The sequence below is a fragment of the Canis lupus genome, chromosome 33 (genome assembly GCF_048164855.1).
Source record: "Canis lupus baileyi chromosome 33, mCanLup2.hap1, whole genome shotgun sequence".
NCBI lineage: Eukaryota > Metazoa > Chordata > Mammalia > Carnivora > Canidae > Canis > Canis lupus.
This window is the reverse complement of record NC_132870.1, coordinates 3,636,937-3,646,722: the sequence shown is the minus strand read 5'-3', so window position 1 is coordinate 3,646,722 and position 9,786 is coordinate 3,636,937.

Sequence of the window (9,786 nt, the reverse complement as noted above, 5' to 3'; positions counted from 1 at the left end):
ATTTATTTATCTCAACCATACAGAGAGGTGCAGAAGCTCTGGCCAGCACTGGGTCCTGAGTCAAGATGGGGCATCATAGCAAACTAATGACCCGGAGTTGAGATAACCACAAATCACTTTCTAATCAACTATGTAACTTAGTTGCTATGTTGCTTTTTATTGTCTAAAACTCCCATTAAAATATACACTCCTCAAGATCAGAGATCTTTATTCTTTGTTCCCTGATGTGCTGCAAACTTCTACAACAGTGTCTGGTGGATAGCAAGTACTTGACACAGATTTGTTGAAATAGTAGACAAATAAATCCAAAAAAGAACAACCTAAGGTTTAGTAGGCTGGGCAACAGCCAGAAAAGTCTGTAGGATCAAGTCCAACTGGAGTAAGCAATGAAAAGGTAAAGCCAAGAGAGCTTTGTGAGTTTTTGGAATTGAGAGGAGGGGAGCAATTTATAGGGTCTCTCTGGCTTCGTGCTTCGGGTGGAAAGGATTATGGACATTGAGCTAATTTTTCATACTCAGAGAAAACATTATTGTTCCCTTTTCTAGAGGAGGAAATAAAGTTGGAGGAATCTTAATCCCCAGGTTACAGAGCAAGCTAATTGCAGGGCTAACTTGAGAATTTAGGATTTAGGCAAAATCTAGTTTAATTCAAAAGAACACTTAAGAGAGCCAGCTAGACCTGAATTATAACCCTGGTTCCACCACTCACCAGCTGTGTGACCCAAAGCCAGTTACATATTCACTCTAAGCCTCAATTTCTCATCTGTTAAATGAGAGTAAATGTAGTACACATCTCATAGATTTGCTAGGAGAATTAAGTGAGAAAATTCTTGCAAAGCACTTCCCAGCACATAGTAAGTAACCAATATACATTACTATTAAAATAATCATCATTGGTATTTGAATCATAGAATATTTACTGAAGACCCACTATAAAAATGTTAAGTGTGCAAATAGCAATAAGATGCAATTTTTAGCTTTCAAGTATCTCACAATCTAGACCTCAAACAGTTAAAAACAATGAAATATGAATGGTAGAGATAAGCCCAAAAAACAGCATAGGGAAAATCCAACTATTATGCCCTAAGTGGTCCAGAGAGCTTCTTGACAGAGATGACTCTGGAGAGATAGCCCATAGACATATCTAGGAGTTTTTTAGGCAAAGAACGTTGTCATCAAAGAAAACAGTATGGGGACACCTGGATGGCTCAGTGGTTGAGCGTCTGCCTTCCCTTCCGCTCAGGTCGTGATCTTTGGGTCCTGGGATAGAGTCCCACATTAGGCTCCCACATTAGGGAGCCTGCTTCTCCCTCTGCCTGTGTCTCTGCCTCTCTCTATGTTTCTCATGAATAAATAAATAAAATCTTTTAAAAAATAAAATAAGAGGGACGCCTGGGCGGATCGTGGTTGTGTGTCTGCCTTTGGCCCAGGTCATGGTCCCGGAGTTCCGGGATCGAGTTCCGCATCGGGCTCCCCGTGGGGAGCCTGCTTCTCCCTCTGCCTGTGTCTCTGCCTCTCTGTGTGTGTGTCTCTCATGAATGAATGAATAAATAAAATCTTATAAAAAATTAATAAAATAAAATAAGAGAACAATATGAAAAAGGCATATGTGCAGAGTGATTATAAAAAGATTTAAGAAAAAATGTCAAAGTAAAGAAAGTGAGAGATAGGATTAAAGAAGTAGAAACTGGGTAATTGAGGGCATCCTATGACATGTTAGGAAACTTAGACTTTCTTTAGGCAATGTGAACTCAGAATGGGAATAAGAAATAATACAGCATGATCAGATGTCTATTGGCTAACCACTGGCAACTAAGTGGAAGATGAATTTGAAGGGGACAAGAATATGAAGAAAGTTCCTCTAAGAGTCCAAGTGGGAGGCAACAAGGGAGGAAAATAAGACAGTAGAGAGGAGAGAAAAGGCAAAGAAAGTGGGAAGCTCTAGAACTAGTTAATTGTATGGGGTTATGGATGGTAGGGGAGATAGAAATGCGAGTCCAAGAAATGGAAACCAAGAAAGGGAAGCTTCTACTGGCCAATTTTTCTTTAAAGAAGTTTGCAAATAAATCACTCCAGGAGACCTGGTGAGCCAGACTTCAGCTACTCTGATAGTGTCACGTGCCTATCTTTCTTCATGGTGGTGCAGATATATTTGTGAAGACTTACCAGTCTCCATTGGCTTTTACTTTCTTTTCTAGTCAACCTTTGCATTTTAAATGCATTTTCAAACAAACAAATGAAAAACAAAGAAAAGAAAAGAAATGCATTCTTCTTGCAAACAAGAACACGATCAAAAGAGCAAGATTTCCAAGTAGGAATCGGAAAGTTGCTTAAATTATTATAAAATGGATTAGATGCTCTAAGTCTCAGTTTCTGTATTTGATGAATGGGAATAGCCGAATCTATGCCTTCCCTTTACACGAGCAGTTGAGCAAGACCTGTAAGGACTTTTAGCAACAGAAGAAAAAGCATTAAAATATCCCAGTCCTTTAAAAATATGTAATATATTGTCAAGATGATTAAGCATGAGTTTCATAGAAGTCTTCTCCTCCTAAACTGTAAATTTCTTAAACAGTTAAATTAACAAGCATGCATTTGTTAGTATCCAAAAGAATGCCAGGCTCACTGCAAATTTCGCATGTTGCTTACAGCATATCCTTCTAAGTCCTAACTCACCTAACTTTGAGGATCTTCTCATTTTTAATGAGAAACTCTTTCACTTCCCCTTTTCAGCAGTTTGCAAGCATCTCATTTTTTTCCTTGTCCATAGTAAACTAGAACCCTGTTCTATTTTACATAAGTCTAGATTTCGGTATATATTATATATTGGTTGAATAAATGAGTGAAAAATATTGTCCTACCAAGACAAAGTCTCTATCTGGTAGACTATCATTCCTAAGATGATACTCAACTTGTAGGGGGCTGAAATGCCTCAATTTTCCCCTTTCTTATGACAGAATTCACTCAAATTCCCCATCACCTTTCCCTATGACAAACATTTGTCTTCCTCACAGATCTCTATCATGAAACTATATACTGTGACAATTACACCCAGAGACAGAACTTGATCTCTATTTTTTTCCAAATGATGAAGCATATAGATAGCAGCATATTTCAATTTGGCAATGTGTGTGCTGTACATTTAATGGGCATCAGAAAGAAAAAAAACTATAGCAATCTCTGGGATGAGAGAGTATTAGAATATAATTACTTAACAAATCTAACAATTCTAATTCATTATTATCTACCCTGACAGTATCCACCTACAGATTCTTTTTTTTTTTAATATTTTATTTATTTATTCATGAGAGACAGAGAGAGAGAGAGGCAGAGACACAGGCAGAGGGAGAAGCAGGTTCCATGCAGGGAGCCCGATGGGTCTCCAGGATCACGCCCTGGATTGAAGGCGGCGCTAAACCACTGAGCCACCGGGGCTGCCCACACAGTAGGTGTTTAATAACAACATTGGATAAGACTGTGTGGGTACTTATTATTTGCCATTAATGGTTTTAAGCACTTTTCATATACAAATTCATTTGATTCTCATAGCCACATTATATAGTAGGTATTATATCCATTTTATAGATGAGAAAACTAAAGCTAGGAGAGGTTAAACACCTGCCCAAAGTCACACAGGTAGCAGGGCTGGCAGGCAAACCTGATGAGTCCCAACTGCTGAAGCCCATGCTTAATTACTAGGTTAGACTTGTCAATGAACAAGTTTCTTTTAGGAACTGGTAACTTTTTATACTGAAGTGTCTCTGAGATGGAAGCCAAAATACCTTTCCCAAGGCCATAATGCTTGCTTTCTGTTGCACGGATAAAGCAGTGTTTCCCTCTGCTTCATAAATCCCAGGTAAAGGCGCTTTCTCCCGCACTTCACCTCTTGTTCTTCACAGCTCAGTACTAATCATCAGCCCATAATGTGGCATAGAATTGCCAACACCATCTCAATGATGTAGTTATTTCCAATTGGCACTTGGGAGCAGTGAGGATAGGAGGCATTACTCATAGCCAAGAGTACAGATGTTTCTAATTGCTTTCCATTACCAAGAATAACAGCTGTTTACATCTATCAGCAAATAATTCACAAGAGCTCCAGACTATTAAGATAACACACCCCACCTGGTCACCATCACAAGTTGTCAAGGCCAAGATAGAGGCTGCCAGAACCCCCTTCTGCATCTCTGTTCATCAACTGACAGCATGTGTCACCTTCAGACATCCTTATGCTACCCCACAAGCTCTGGCTTCTTGGTGGCCTGACACATCAAATGGACATATGGATTCTTCATGGCTTTGCAGTAAATGTTTTATGGTTATCTTGCAGCCAAGGGCAGCTGACATGGAGGAGCAAGGGACTTGCAAATAGCCTGATGAAAGAATTCCTGCACTTTTATGTTCACAGAAGAGGAAGGAAAGTTGTGCATAGAGGAGTTTCACAGCAGCAATGTACTTAACTTCCTTTAACACACCAACAAACTGCATTGGGTGATCGATTACACAGTTCAGTGGCATCCCAGGAACCTGGTAACATGCTTGGATAGAATCCTCAAAATGGACAATGTTAACAGTTCAGTGAACTTTATGACATAGTTTTATCGGCCACAAAAGAATACATATATTGCAACACACCATAGATATTTGGAGTTAAAAAGACCAATAGCACTTCCTTGCCAATGCAACATTGATCCCTGCAGCGTATTTTTTTCCAGCCTGGTTTAAAGCGACTCAGGCAATTGGTCTCTCCCTATTTCCCCCCACCCCGTGGAGACTATTCCAGAGTCTAATATAACTTATTGTGTTCCAGCTTCCTCTGAATTTCTGTCTGAAATTGACCTTCCATACATATTCTTTTAATCCATCATTTTTTTAAGCTATAAAAATAGGGTATCATCTACATGAGCTAAAATTGCATTAGTATCTACAAAACTACATAAACTAAAAATTTCCCTTATGGCTTATGGTAGGTTGTTTCCAAAGTGCCCACTATCAATTTCTCCCTTCCTTGTACTTGTATGCCATTCCCCCATCAACAGATGGAATCTATGGCATCCTTTGAATCTGGGCTGGCCACTGCTTGTTTTGACCAATCAAACATGCCAGAAGTGATACTTTGCCAGTTATGGGCCTAATTTAAGAGGATTGTCAGTTTCTGTTTCCCTTATCTTGAAACTCTTGCTCTGAGGGAAGCAAAGTGCCATGTAAGAACCCTTAATACTCTGGAACTCACATGCTGTAATGAAGCCTAATGAAGCCGCGTGGAGGGATAGTATGGAGAGACAGTGACAAGAGCCATCCCCCAGCTGTCCCAGCTCTCATAGCCCAGGTGCCGTTCATGTGAGAGAATGAGCAACTGGGACATTCCAGGATCCCAGCCATCCCAGCATCTCTAGCTGTTCTTACCATCCTAACTGAGGCTCTAAATATAATGGAGATAAACTGTCCTTGAATTACTGACCTACAGAATTGCGAGCATAATAACATGATTTTTTAAATGTTATACAGCAGTTGGTACCTGGAAGACACCCCACCCTCCCCCCCGTGAATCTGTAACTTCTTTAGCATCATTCCACAACACTGATATTACAACCTATAAGAGAAAAATCTCCCTCTGAAATTGTAATTCATACAGTAAAAATCATCGTAGTTTCTAGTTAAAAGAAACTAAAGGAAAGGAAGAAAAGCAAGTGCTCAAAATCCATTTTACTCCTCTTTTCTTCTATTCCATGTCTCACTCACTCCATTGTCAGCGAAGGGTTTACTCCCTTGCTTTGCCCATAAAATAAGCGATTAGATATTTTAGGTCTCTGCTATTGTACAGGATATCAATTCAGATCAATGTACTTGGTCTTTCTTGTCTAAATATATATCCAACAGTCTGGTTTGAATTTGAATAAAATCAACACTTCCTTCCAGGAAATTTGGTTCTTTTAATAAAATTCCAACAACTTTGGGAAATTATACAAATTCTCTTTTGACAACATCAATTATAAATATGTAGATACTATTGGGAAAAGTACAAGTTTTGAAGCCTTAAGAAGTGCTTTTACCACGTACAAGATAAGACCTTTACAATATGGCCTTATTTGTGTATATGGCATATATTATGTATAGGTGTATATATGCGCAAATATATATAAATTTTAGTGAGGAATAGTTATACACTAATAAGCATATGGTGTTATTTCAGTTACTTTACATTTGCTTAATGGCTAGGAAGAGAGCACTGCATTAGGACGTAAACGCTCTGGATTCTAGCTCACCATTCCCGCCTCCCTACCACATCCTCAGGAGACGGGCAACAACACTATGAGTTGCCTTTTATTTGTAAATGTATCATTCAAATATAGTTTTACTGTATTTTCTTGCCTTATTTACTGTTTACATATTAACCAAATGGACTTACACAGCCTAATTCCTAATTTACAGCAATTTTAGTAAGAATTTAACACTTGAACATTACTTAAATAAAAATTGCTCTTATTTTAGTTCAATTTTGTGGAAAAATTAGGAAACAGCTTCTTCCCTCTTACTAAGTTGAAAAGGAGTATTTCCCCTAAACATATTTAATTATTTAGCAATGCCCTAAGTTTTCTTAACCTATCAAGAAATCATTTAGTGTGTGGAGAGAAACAAATTTTTAAAAAGATTTTATTTATTTATTTGAGAGAGAAAGAGAAAGCATGAGCTGGGGGCAGCAGCAGACAGAGGGAGAGGGAGAAAGACTCCCCGCCAAGCAGACAGCGTGACGCAGGGCTCCATCCCAGGACCCTGGGATCATGACCTGAGCTGAAGGCAGACACTTAACAGACTGAGCCACCCAGGTGTCCCAAGAGACACAAATGTTTATGTTCCTTTTTACGAAAAGAAAAACACAAAGTATCCTTAGCTGCTCATAAAGATAGTTCTATTTAGAGGAATAAAAAATTCTGTATGCAATAATGTGACATTACAGCAAGAGGTCTTCAAGGTCCAGATGTCCAAGATACATAGTCAATTTTCCAGTGGTTTAGAGCCTGCCTTTGGCCCAGCGCGATCCTGGAGACCCTGGATCGAATCCCAGGTCGGGCTCCCAGTGCATGGAGCCTGCTTCTCCCTCTGCCTGTGTCTCTGCCTCTCTCTCTCTCTCTGTGTGACTATCATAAATAAATAAAAATTAAAAAGAAAAACACACTTTATAAAAGATAAAATAAAAAAGATAAAATTGCAAAATGGTCTCAATTTTTTGTACTCTGGTAGTACTAGCCAGTAACCCAGGTCTAGGAGCATAATGAACCAACCTCAAGGATCACCTGCGGTAGGGTTATAAAGCAAGAAAGGTCAGCCTCCTTGATCTTCTATCACTCACCTTCTCATAACTTCTTCCTAAATCATTTACACTAAAATGATCTGAAGAAGACTGAAAGGAATCAGAATTTTAGCTTCTGACATGGACTTTGTAAATATCTGGAGTGATACTAAGTTACTGCTTACTCTTTTGATAGATGAGGCCAGCCTTGATTTTGTGTCACAGATTTTTTTTTTTAACTTTTTATTTAGAAATGATTGTAAGACTCCCTGGAAGTTTCAAAAAACAGTACAAAGAGTCCCTTGAACCTTTCACTCAAATTCACCAATGCTCCAAGATTTTGAAATTTCCCTTTTGCATTGTCCATATTAAAACACCACAAGATAAGTGTATTCTTAATAAACATGACAAAGTTACTCTCACATTTGTCTTCAAGGGCTGCAGGAAGACAGCTAATTATTAATTAGATTGCAAGTAGAATGATGCTAATATAGTCCTGGTGAACATACTTGTTTCCAGGCTGGCATGATATGGCATGCAAGTTGGCATGCAGTGTTATATGAACATATGGCAGGCAGAAGCTGCTGTTTCCTCCTAGGAAACAGCAACGGGAACGTCAGCTCCCACAGTACTGAAGACACACACCCCAAAACTCTTCAGTGCTGTTGAGGGCTTAGTGCACATGCCATTTCCCAGTCATCAGAATAGGGAAACAAACTCTTCTTGTGGTGTCATGCCAGCAACCGCAGGCAGGGAAAGTCTGTTTCCCCCAGAAGAGGACAAAGAACCAGAAGTTCTCCCTGAAGCTGCTGTGTCAGGGTTCGGTCTCAGGCTTTAATATTTGCAGTTATGAGATTCCAATACAAAGAAACATCTCCGTGGGAAGAACTCAACCATTCAAATAGTATAGCCCTTTGCCTCCAAACAAGTTATATCTTTGTAGATAGAAAGATTCGTAAGGATCTACCTTTTCATTCTGCAATTAAAGAAACATTCTAGGACTTGTCCAAATGTTCAGAGTCTGGATGAATGTTTGAGGTTGTCAGTGTTTCTAGACTTCCACTGCTAGGGGTGGTTCCTCCTTCATTATTAGTCTCTCCCCTGGTGTAATAATCTTCATTCTGAAAAGTCATTTAATTTTTACTTAATCTCCCCCACTGAAATTCATTGTCTTCATTCTGTTCTCCATAGAAATAAAGCATATTTAGTATGTAATATGCTTGCATCTTCCTGAAGACTATTATGAAGTTTCTCTCAGCTTTCCCTTAGTTAAAACATATAAATGAAGTTGCTTCAGGAAGACAGTTGTGATTTAGGTCTATGCTTTTGATAATTTATATCTACTCAAAGCATTTCCGTTTGCTTAAATACATAAGCTGGATAATATGTGACTGAATTATCCCTGTTCTAGAAATTCTTCCCTATAGTTTAATAAAACATGTTATTTGTCCTTTAATGTGCTTTTTATTTGAATAGTTATAAATTCATCATTCGGTGGAATATGTTATTCCAAAAGTTTTACTGATTTAATATAATGCTCCTCATTGATAGAGTGAAGCCCTAATTACCCCCTTAATATATGTACACTTTCCTTCCTCTTGGTCTCTGCTTCCTGTTCCCAGGTGAAGTGGTGACTCAATAATGCTAACAGAAAATAGGAAAAGAAGAATCTTCTGTGGTGTGATTACATCCTAAAAATAAAAACTCCTTGCTCTAGTTATTGGAAGAGTTTCCCAGGTGTCTTCAACTGAAAGACCTTTTTAAAGTTCTTTCCCCACATGAAAGGATTCTTGAGTTTGGGACTATAAAAACTGTCAGCTTCTATAAGAACCTGGCTTCTAGAGGAAAGAGCATGCCAAACTGCAAGAAAGCCCAGGATGTCAGGTGCCTGACCTAGCAACGCCATCATGCTGAGGGCCGAAAACAGTCACAACGACTACAAAGCTCAGTTTCTTTTGTCTCTCTTCAGGCAATCCTGTGAAGATATACATTTTTTTTTATTGCTGTGGCTATTGTCATTATTGGATGTTCCTCTGTGCTTTGGTGCTCTTCCAGGGGGGCAGAGTCCCCATCAGGAAGCCTGCCAGACAGAGCAGAATGTCATTAGGAGGAGAATGCGTCTGCTTTGAGTGGGCTGCCTCCATCACAGGGGATTTTGCTCTGCAAGTCCTGATCATAATGGACTCCTTCACTAAATGACTCTGGGTGAGCAGGGCTTTGGCAGAGGCCCTGCAAGTCTCACACTCTGTTATAAAACTGAATGCATGTGTAATGTATGCTCCAGAAGTGGGGATGTGAGGGCAAGTGGGTGGGAGAGAGTCACATCTAAAAGGCATAGACAACAACACTGAAAAGGGAGAGCAGAAGAATGTGAGCTTAAGACCAAATTTTCCCAACAGGCAAAAGGACCAAGCATGGACCTTTTAATTTAAAGAAATAAAGATAATTTTTACAAGGATTCTGAGCATAATAATTCTAGAGGAGAGTGACAAATAA